This window comes from Agrilus planipennis, unplaced genomic scaffold (genome assembly GCF_000699045.2).
Source record: "Agrilus planipennis isolate EAB-ADULT unplaced genomic scaffold, Apla_2.0 scaffold275, whole genome shotgun sequence".
Taxonomy (NCBI): domain Eukaryota; kingdom Metazoa; phylum Arthropoda; class Insecta; order Coleoptera; family Buprestidae; genus Agrilus; species Agrilus planipennis.
This window is the reverse complement of record NW_020439067.1, coordinates 40,214-52,273: the sequence shown is the minus strand read 5'-3', so window position 1 is coordinate 52,273 and position 12,060 is coordinate 40,214.

Sequence of the window (12,060 nt, the reverse complement as noted above, 5' to 3'; positions counted from 1 at the left end):
GCATATCTTGAACTTCCGACACTATGGAAAAAAGCATAATAAACTATCTTTAAGATTTCAGTAAAAATGAATTTAGATAATTTAAAAAAGGACAAAAATAAGATATTTTAATTGTTAACCTTAAGTTTTTAAACTAAATTTCAACGTACTGCTTTTTAGAAATGTGATATTACGGAAAAGGTGAGAAGCTATCGAAATGTGGTGTTACAGGCGGATGATGAGAATACCGTAAATAGAGAAGGTTAGAAATGAAGAGGTATTAGAAAGAGTAGCAGAACAGAATAGTTAAAGAGTTGTGAGATGTTATAGTTTTAGGGAAATGCAACGTTTATTTCAGGATAGGAAAGAATAGAGGTGCGTGTCCAACCAGTCTTAGGACTGACGACTATGACGATGATGACCTTGCTATAGTAAAAATGTATACTGAGTTTTTAAAGATTTCATCTATTTACTTTTATTTTCTATTCATTCACCATATTGTAAGTGGAGGGGTGATGCAGTATGATGATGATAGCCGAATAGTTTTGCTGAAATTTATAGTTCTAAATGTGTGTAATTACAAATATTAATTTAAGTGATGACAGATCTCATAAATATAGGGGGAAATTGTAGACATATTGTAGACTTAAACGCTTTCTTTCGACCAAAGCTCGAAATGTAACTTTTGTATTAATTTGGACGCTTATAAATTAGGGTTTGCAAGATGTGCTTTAACAAATATGACTGTGGATGCGAACTTTAGTGGGATTAAGCTTGCGGATGAGGATATTTAGTTAGTGGAGGTATTATTTTCATTTGCTTTAAAAATTCAGATCATTTTTAAGTAATAAATAAACGATGGCTTTCTAACTACTTTATTAATTTTAAAAAATAAACAAAAACAAAAGTTGCTTAATTTACATTTCAGAATATCTACTGTACTTTTATTGAGAATTCAGATTTATGCAAACAAATAACAAATAATTTCGGAAAAATAACACCCCACAAAACATTTTGCGTTTCATTTTTCTTTACTTTTAACGTAATCCATTCCTTACTTGACGCAATCTAATATACTTACGTTTAGTGAAGAAATGTTTGGAATAGTTTTTGTCTTTTCCTTTGTGAAATATTGAATGTTGGTACAACTATAGAACGAGGACTCCAAAACTTTTTTAATAAGTATATAGGTAAAGGATTAGGGGTCGAGAAAACCTCTGTCCGCTTCTAAATCTCTTTTACGTTCATACGTGGGTTAAAGTCAAGTGTTGCTCTCAGGAAGTCGACCTTGTCTGTCACGCATCAGCTAACATAATTTTTCGGCTTGTTTTTGCCCGTCTGACAGTACCGCAACATAAATCGATTTTTGTTTATCTGATGATGTGCGGTACCCGAATCTTGGCTTCTTAATGAACCGCATGGGAACATTTACCTAATATATTTCCTAGGTGTCCCCTTAATTACTGTTTGCCGCCTGTGAAATTTCACCGTTCGGACCGATGAGTTATGCCCGTCGAAATATCATCAACGATAAAGGAACGGGATCGTTCGTACGGTTAAATAACTGATTATAGTGATAACAACGCAAGAATGTGTATTAATGACTAACAGATGTAAAAGACTGTTAACTTTTTTTGGCAAAGTTGGATTAGGAACTGTAATAAATATATTATTGACGTTATTAATACTAATGGCATAAAATGCAGATAGATTAGAGCTTGTATACTCTTATCAAAAGACTGATAATCTGTACTATAGATGAGAGACCTATACAAGTTAGTTTAATAATAAATAAAAAAGTATTCAATTTTTTAGGACAGTCTGGTAGCATTTCGAAAATTTCAACTAACTTACTTGATAGACGCGAAATGAGGTAGTGCGGAGATTTTTAATACTAAAAATTTTAATTCTTAATCAGTCGATCGCTTTCATTTTTAGATTAGTTAGAGACCATTGTAAACATATTACTGACTCTACTTCTAATCGAAACTTTTTAAATTATATATATAGATGGGTTTACGTTTTAATTACTTGTAGGTAAATAATACTGTTTGAAACGTTATCATCGATCAATAAATAATTGTTGTACTCCTACTTATCTAAGTGGTAGACATGCATACGGATTGTTTAATTAATAAATCGATAGCAGATTTAATTGAAAATTATTATCCGTCCAATTATTTATCATAACACGGTAATCCATTACTTAGATGAACTGATAAAGCCATGTAAGTATTTCCTTTACACTAGGTAATGCAAATAAACAACCTGAACATTTTTTTGGCATCGTTGGTATTGTTCCTATACATCTACTGAAGTCAATCTGAACACAATTAGGGATATTATAACAGGCAATTAAGGAAATAGCACTGTTTTTGTATATAGTATTAATTTAGTATATTAGTCTTTTAATTTTCTTGCGACTTTGGTTTGATTATGGTGTAAATTGTCTAAGTTCTTTGATTTGTGCACACGCTTAAGAATCCACTGTCGAGTTAGGAACTGTAACCTATAACATTGAATTTGTTCATACATATCATTAAAACACACTTTTAGTGTTCTTGTTGACATTGAAATTTAATAATATAAGTATTTTATATCCGGCATTTCTAGATTGGTAACAATATTGGCAATATTTTTTTAGTGAGGTACGCAGCCTTATTAGAAAAGGCAAAATATTTTAGATTAACTGCGATATACAAATAGTTAGATATGGATAAAGTTATTAGTTGGTAAATGTACTTAATACGATTATCGACGAGCTGAAGTTCTGCGACATGGAAAGCTCTCTTTCATACGCTTCATGGGTTGGCACTATTACATTGAAGGAAAGAGGTAGAAGCAGTATACTTGTGTGTACGTGTAAAGGTAGTAGTAGAAGACGAAGAAGTTGAAGATACGTACTCTATTTCAGAAGCGCAGGTTAATTGATGACGGGATGTTGAACGGTCTCATTCTGGCGCCTATCAGTCCCCACCAGTCTGGGACGAAAAACTCGTTTGTTGCGATGATTATATCCTTACCGACGCAAATGTAAATACGCAAGTCTAGCCTAACTGAAAAAAAACCTAACCAACTTCAACGTAAGATTAACTGCAACATTGTCACATAAATTTGATCTTTTATGAAAATTAATTATGTCTACAATTACGTACGTATTTGTGATATTAGTAAATCTTTCACGGCCCCTGAATATGATATAAATGTTAATAACAGTAGTGAAAGTTCAAAAAGTTAAAACAATACCTATTAAACTTCATGTGCATCACGTAATAAACACTCATTTTTAGAATGGCCCTTGTTGATCCAATGGTTTCTTTATTCTATATGAAAATTTGTTTTTACAACATGAAGTAGGTATCAGGATTTAAGAAAAAAAATATTCAGAAACGATAGTTTTGTTAAATTTTATGCCTAGTAACTGATCTGGTATTATAATAATACATATGTGAAATAACTGTAGCCCTTTAGAAGAATGCAGTGTAAAAAATATAGTATCTGCTTATAATAATGCATAAGAGACCGAGCGGGTTACTCGCTTGACGCACCGTTGGAGTCTCCGTGCAGTATATTGAGTTTAAGTGTTTCATTTAGATTGATATCCAATTTCCCGTGTTTATTTAACTCAGATGCTTAGTAAGTAACTATGAGCAGTAAATACGATCCATGTTTAATATGTTTTCCCAAAAAGTATACTATAAATCAATAGGTAGAAATAAACTTACTTATTTCATACTTGTATATATGGAGTAAATGTACAGTTACTTTCAAAATATTTTCTCATTTCGCTTTTAGAAAATATAATCTACATGGTATTCCAAGTAATAACATCATCATCATAGGTCGTAAGTCGTATGATGGGTTGGACTCCACTTTTTCATATCCTTATCCTATCCTTTTCTACCAAAAAAGGAAAATAGACCCGACGTTTCGTCTTTAGCTATAAGATTTCATCACCTTGATAATGCTTTGTAACTAAAGAGGAAACGTCGGTGGTCGTTTTTACTATAAAAAGTAGTCTATTACCCTACTCTGGCTTTAATTTTGCACTACAGTTGGATAAAATAGTTTTAGTTTAAATTTTATTACACAAAAACTTTAAAAAAGGCATTCTTTCAATTGACAATATAATTAATTAATTTGTTTTTCCCACAGCAAGCGTCTAGGTTATAAATATATATATTAAATACTTCGTTTTATGAATTTAGACACAAAGCTGTGTTATATTACTTATAATGTCGTAAAATTCCTTTTTATTTTATAACAATCTGAGATGTAATCTTGCTAAAAGATTTACTGAATCATAAAGAAAATTCCATACACGACTTCCAATTTAAAGTTCTAATCTTTTTGTACATCTTTCGCCACAAAAGTGAACAATTTGACTGATTAATTGAATAGCAAAACATTTTTCTGACAATTTATAGCTTCTGAGATATTTAAGAATGTCGGGCTCGACACTATAATATTTTTAAAAAAGTTAATTTCGAGGCGAAAATTCGACTGAATTTGAAACGAATCCATTGCCTTGTATAAAAAAATTGTACAAATTTGTTATAATTCCTTTAGAAAATGGCCAAAAATTTTATTTCAGCTGAGTAACGTATGATCGTCTGAGGCAATGGCAGATTGCGAGAATTAAATAGAAATCGAGTTTTTTGACACAGGCATTTTTGTATACTCGTTATAAAGATATATTACGAAATCGTATTTGTAAAAATTGTTCCTGTGCCCATACGGTCCTGCCGCCACTGATCTGATGTATTTAGATGTGTCATTTTCTTTTAAATTTATTTTTTCGAACAAGCAAGACGACTTGGTAAATAAATATTCGGTTGCTGATTTCCCGGCGATAAAGTCGCCAAGTTATCTTTCCGTGTCTTCACTTCGTTGGACTTGGGTTTGTTTTTTATTTTCTTTTAGTGTCTTCGGACTAGCCGAGAGCAAAATTTATGCACTAATCGTAACCTAAAAGACGTAATAAATCTCGCCGACGACAGTCCGTTGAAAGGGTGTAACGTCGGGATTTATATTTTTTTGATTACCTCCGCTACACAACACTTAGCAAATAGGTATTCATAAACGATGTGGGAGCTATCCAGAGACATAAAATGAATGTATCCGCTCTTATAAATCTAGGACGGGTATCAGCGGCTCTCGAATTCTACTACCAGCCTGTTGTTCGTACATTTTAACATAGGGTCGTTTTACATCAGTTGTTTACTAGACGTTAAAGTAGCTTATCTGATATTCTCTTTTTTCATCTAGGATAACCAAGTGTCCCATCTCAAGACACCTCTGTATTACTGTTTAATATGGGCAGCAATTTATATGTCCTAACAGGGTGAATAATTTGAGAAGGGTTGCCATCAAAAATGCTAGCAAGACAAACAGATTTCATAGATCTCAGGAATTGAATCGAAGTCTTGGTTTTACTTATTACAGATTACAGAAAATAACAGTTCAAATTGGAATAAATCCTAAATTAATATTTACATTTTATACAGGGTGTTTCTAAAATACGTAGCAAGCTTGCAGGCCATGATAGGGACTATAAAACAAGAAAATTAAGTAAATGTTTGGTGGGCCTAACGTATTTGAAAATACAGACGAGGGCCAATCCGGTCCTGGAGAGATCACTCAAGGAAACACCGCATTCAATCATCTGCTACTTAGTAGCATTCGTGTTGTATTTATTTTGCATTCTTGTACTCATATACTGCTTGTTATTTACTAGAATAGATTAAGTATTATTGACGATATTTATGTTTACAATCAGCCTAAAGCAGTTCTTTGTTTTTTTATCGCTATAGACTAGAATTGAATGTACGAAGACAGTCGAAGTCATTAGAAGTAGGTCAATGTGGTAGTGTCATAGGTTAGTATAGAATAGTATTTTTGCATTGATCTATACATATGAGTTCTAGACGAACATTTTCCTAGACGCTGAATTAGACGTACGGGTACGGGTCGTGTACTTTGGCAGGCGCAAAATCCTGATCTAAATTTATTTTACTTCTTTGTATTGGGTTGTGTGACATAGCGCGTGTATCGAACGCAAATGCGAAACGCTAATGATTTGTACTACTGTGTATGATCGCTGCAAATGAAATACGAAAAAAAGTTTCTAGCTACGTGATTACTATGATAATAGGACAGGTAATTGTAAATTTAAATTTTAAGATAGAACAACCTAAACTATGAAACTCCTGTTCTCAAATTGTGCTGATACGAACCATTACGGTTCTTTATATGTCCAGCGTGTTTTAATTACCGGATACCTGCAGAGTGGCCGGTCCTGCCGCATTTATGAGTTCAACTACATTGCTCTTAATATGGAATTAGTTACGCGAGGACATAAATCTACTAGACGCTTACACAGGGAAATTTCCGATTATCTGTACAAGTCTATACGTACTGATGTCTTCATTCGAAATTATACCGAACCATGAAAATATCAAAACAGATAGGCAGCAATTTATAAATCCTTACGGTCGCGTAATAGTTAATTTATGTTAGCGCACTAAACGGGAAAGAACACGGCTCGATACCATCTACTGAAGTTACTCACGACTTTCGAACATTATTTTCGTTGATTAAAATACGAGAATTTATGAATAATGTACCCTTTTAAATAGTACATCTGTTTTCTAAGGAAACGTGTTGAGCATTTTTTTTTGTATCTCCTTCTTTCTTCTTTAAATTTTATGATTAACTGTAGTTGAAAATTATGTACTTGTGTTTGTCACAGGACTATTACCAGGACGCATATCTTGAACTTCCGACAGACGTTTTGTGTTGCATTCTCTGAATAGTCGTTTTCATTGGAAATTTGTTACAATCACTCACCAATTTCAATTTGCTCCGTCAGTTTATATTTTACTGCGGCATTTATTCAGTTTGATGGATTCGGTATTCCGTTTGTCTAGTAGTAAAATTCTTCAGTGATATTATAAATTAACACATATATATATATTGTAAACTGGAAACACCAGCACCTACTTGGTATAAAAATTTTCAGGAGTTATGACGTAATACCTGTTTTTGCTATTAAAATTCAGGGGTTAAAATGTGCTATGGTAATTTTATAAGACACATTGGGCAACGTGGGTGGTGATACGTTTCCGTTTTTAAATGCTAGCATTGGGCCACCTTTAACTCATATTTCGGTGACTTTTTACCAGTTGTCAGTATAATTTGTATGCTTTACCTTGCAAAACGTTTCCTCTGAACACGAGTAGATATTATATGCTTTTAAGAACGCCGAAAGATGGGGTAAGTTTTGGGGAAGGTTACACGCGTAACATAGTGACGACTATTTAGATCTCAAGGACCGTATCGGGTTGGTGTAAATTGTCACCGAAATGCTATTCATATAATGATCTCCTAAAGGTATGCAAATCCTTCTAAAGGACTTTTATTGCTATGCGTAAACTCCATCCGTCTACTGCTTAAACAATGTATTTACATTTGAGTCTATTATCAATATTTATATTTATGATTTCTGTTTATAATACTTCTACCACTACACTACAGATTTTGTAATACAATATTATTTATTTATTCATGAATACCTATTTTGTCCTCTTCAAAATAATCCGCACCAAATTATACACTTGTATCAACGTTTTTTTCAATTCCCGAAGCACTTCAAAAATTTATTTTTTGTGATCTTGTTCAGCTCTTCCTTCGATGCCGTCTTTATCTATTCAATCTTCGCTCTTTCACGGGCCTCTTCAGTTTCGGGAACAAGAAAAAGTCACAGGGGGTTAGATCTGGGGAATAGGGCGGCTGCGCCATTATTACTGTGTTGTTTTTGGCCAAAAATTCACGTACAAGCAACGATGTGTGAGTAGGGGCGTTATCATGGTGCAAGTCAGATTTTTGTTCTTCCACAAATCCGGGCGTTTCTGGCGGATTGCTTCGCGCAAATTGTGCATAACTTGTAAGTAATGTTCCTTATTGACCGTTCCACCCTGTGGCGAGAACTCACGATGCACCATGCCCCTGCAATCGAAGAAAACTGTAAGAGAAATCTTCACATTCGACCTAACTTGAGACGCTTTTCCCGGCTCGTGCGGCTGCTTCCATTCGTATGATTGAGCTTTGGTCTCCACGTCGTAAGTATAAACCCATGATTGGTCACCAGTTATGACTCTCTGGAGCGAATTTGGATCGTCGCGGACAGAGTCCAAAAGCTCCTAAGTAATGTTAATGCAATGCTGTTTTTGGTCAAAATTGAACAACTTTGGTAAAAATTTCGCGGCGACCCGTCTCATGCCCAAATCATTGGTAAAAATCGAATAGCTGGAGCTAATCGATATGTTTAGGTCCTTAGCAACTTCTCTAACGAGATTCGACGATTGGCTCATACTGTTTTCTTCACTTCATCAATGTTTGTGGATAAGTGCGAAACATGAGTACCAACATAATGCCACAAAAAATCGAAAATCTAATAGAGGTAACCTGCCAAAATTCAAAATTCGATATATTTGTAATTAATTTTGTATACTTCTGATTTATTGAGTTTATTCTGTTTTGTATTGTTAGTTAGTTATACAAAAATGCGTCTATTTTAGTTCATTCACTATGTCGACTTGTAAAAAGCGGCATCAAAAGATTTAATTCTTCGGCATCCTGTAATGTTACGCTTTTAAATATTTTGATGGTGAGACAGAAGAATTTTCCAAATAAAACGCGTCGTGTAAAGAGCAAATTGCACGAGGTTTTAACGCGTTCATTCGGACCGTCCAAACGGATTCCACATTTAATTACGAATGGGTTGATAACTGGAGTCGTAAATATTTTAGCGTTTTTCAAAAGTTTAATTAATGACACCGAGAAGGATGGGAGATGACCTCGTTTATTTTTTTTAAAGGTGCCTTTTAGCGCATATTTGTCTGGAACACAAGTGCTACACTTAATGTACGTGTGTGTGTATGTATGTATGTGTACAGATGGACGTTCGTAAGCGAAAGTAACGGATACTTTGATTTACTTATATTTATGGCTCTGGTAATTTGACTTAACAGCTAACAAGTAAAGTTTTACGTATGGGACGGATAGTTTCGCGAAAGGATCGATGACGGTCCCTAACAAGATACCTATTACGATGGGACGTAAATCAACTAACTATTAACCAACAAAATCGGGGATTGAAAAGAAAAAACGATAAAGACGGTGATCATTTCTGATGTACTTTTTGCGATGCTGAGTTCAAGTCTGCTCCCAGACTATTAAAATTTTGAGATATTCTGACCTCAAAACTTAAAAATTGCAGTTGTTGGCATTCTGAGAGTATTACTTAGCGAAGTAATACTCGTATGTCGAAATAACCAAGAGAGTCGTGATTTCTGAGGCCTCCTTTGTTGCTGAATTGAAGAATGATCTCAGAATCATCTGCGAATATTACTTTGTGATTTGCTAGAGTTTGAAGATAAAATATCGACATTTTAATACAGTAGGGATATTTTTATAATCAAAACTTAAAAATGCAATTATTGGGATTTTGAAACTCTTGTTACTTCGAGAAATAATACTCATGGATAAAGATAACCTAGGGAGTAGTCATTTTCGAGGTATTGTTTGTCGTTGAATTCGAGTCTGGCTTCAGAATTTCCACAGGAAATTGCAATGAAAGGATATTTCGTCATTTCAATGAAGTACTAGGGCCATTCTGTGGTCAGATTCGAGTTTGCCATTGAAAAATATATAGAGATGACGATGTTTTTTCTTTTAATATGCTGTAGTAATGCCGTTGCGACTTGAAAACGAAAACTAGAAAAATCCTATTTGATGTGCTTCTGAAACTTTGATTTCTTCTAGCACTATGTTGAGTATATCCTAATATTATTATCAAATGAACCAAACCAGTTTGAAGTGAAGATATTCCAAAATGTTTATATGTTAAGACACTACAAGAGACGCTTCAGGAGGCGACTACCCTCGTGGTTATTTTGTGTTTTAATTTTTGGTACCCGAGGTTAAAATATCTCAAAATCCTGGGTCAATTTTGTTATATCACATATACCTAGTTATACTGCCGCTATAATTAATGTCAACAATTTTTGCTTTAATTAATTCTTGTTGAGAAATATCGCATTTTGCATGATATCTCACACCCTGTATAGCATTCAACTGTTGACAATTGCATATATCTATAATCCTTAATGCTTTAATTTTTTATTTATCTGCACGGATTCCCATTAAAAAAAAAGGTTCTTATCGGTACCAATTAATCTGGTAATATATTTATTTTAAATATGATTTTATCGAATGATCATTATTAGCGTCAATAACTCACTGGGCAAATAAAACAATTTGGAGTTTCATTGGCGACGTATGGGAACATTAATCGAACAAAAATGAATATTTAATTAACTAACAGTTAGTCGAGACCGATAGTATCTGGCCGATTCGGGGTCCTACTGGGCTATACTGGCTCCTAGAGGTAGATAATTGTCGAATCAATTTAAAATTCTAACCATTAAAGGCAACATAAACACCGTCGGTTCCGATTAATATTGAATATTGTTTTTTATTTGTTTATTTGGTCTCTTGTTAACAATTAATTCGTTTTACACCACATTGCTTTTAATATTATCCAATTATTTATCTGTAATAGTGTAAAAAGAGGAAAAGAAGATTCGTTAGATTATGAACCTTGCTCTTATTTTGGTTTTAACTTCAGTTTATGCAACAGTTGGGCCTTCAACTGATGTCATGCTCTACGCGCAATTCCGTACTGAACCGTTTCAAGAAGTTAGGGTGGATTGTTGATTTTCACAGTAAATTGGATGTACACAGAACATATTGAAACAGTTTCATGCGTTAAAATGTTGTACAATTTTATTAATAACGAAACGACGCTCTCGATCTAGGATGTTACAATTTTAATGGCTGAACTAAAATGTAATCTAATTGTTGCTCTGTTCACATATTTTACTGGCGCAATCAAAACTATCATCAAAGCAATAAATTTAACTTTAGATTTGTTAGTCTTTATATGTTGAAGATAATAAATAACGAAATGTAGGTACTTTTTGTATTGAGACTGTCTACTGCATGAATCTAAAACGCGATAATTTGTTATCAATCTAAATACATAATTTTACAACCGATTTATCAGATCCATGTCTTGAATACATATTAAGTTTATCCTTGTATACTACGTGTACAATATACTTGTGTAAATAGATATATGACGGCTATGACGATGACATGTGACAGTGTCTACTCAGCAGCAGTGGAAGCTTCTTATAAAATTCAAATTTTCTAACCCGTCTGACGAGTAATCATCATTGCGAAGTTCCGATATGGACATGTACGCAATCTTGTGTGAAACTGTCAATTAATAAATAGATAACAGGATATGATTTTTGCAAGGGAAAAGCTATCTTGTATTTACCTTACAGAGAACTAAAACCTAAGAATAAAGAAGAAATAAAAACAGAAAAGTCAAACTGTATGTGAACTGAATGTTTCAATGCTTATTGTAAACCAAAAACTACAAAGGTAATCGTAGAGAATCCCGGTTTGTAACGCAATGTGAATCGTTCAAACAATGAAATTCTAGTATTGAAAATACTAACTGGGATCATGAAAAATAAGATCGTTGATTAACACATCTGATGGTCGATGGGGGTTGACGGTTCGGATAATGCCTAGTTGCCTCCCATATAGCTGTTTTTAATTAGGGTTAAAATTTTCGATATGTCGAATTCCCTCCTAATTATACATCAATTGCCTCCCAACGGCGGCGGACCTTGAGTGCTAATTGCCACTATAAAGTCGTAAAGAGTTGTTTAAATAATACAGCCTCACATCACATATTAATCTTAATATTATTCATATATTATAGACACCACAATAACAATAATAACTTTATCAGACTGCCCTTCTATTGGTCAAATACAAGACAAACTAGAACTAATAAAGTTTTTCTGGATGATTGCACCAAAAAGCTAGACGCACACGAATTTCCAAACTTGTTAAGGTAGTGAGAAACCATTTTTTTTCTGAAATTATTTTATCTTTAATTTACTGAAGTACTGAAGTGCACCATAAATATATATTTATTTT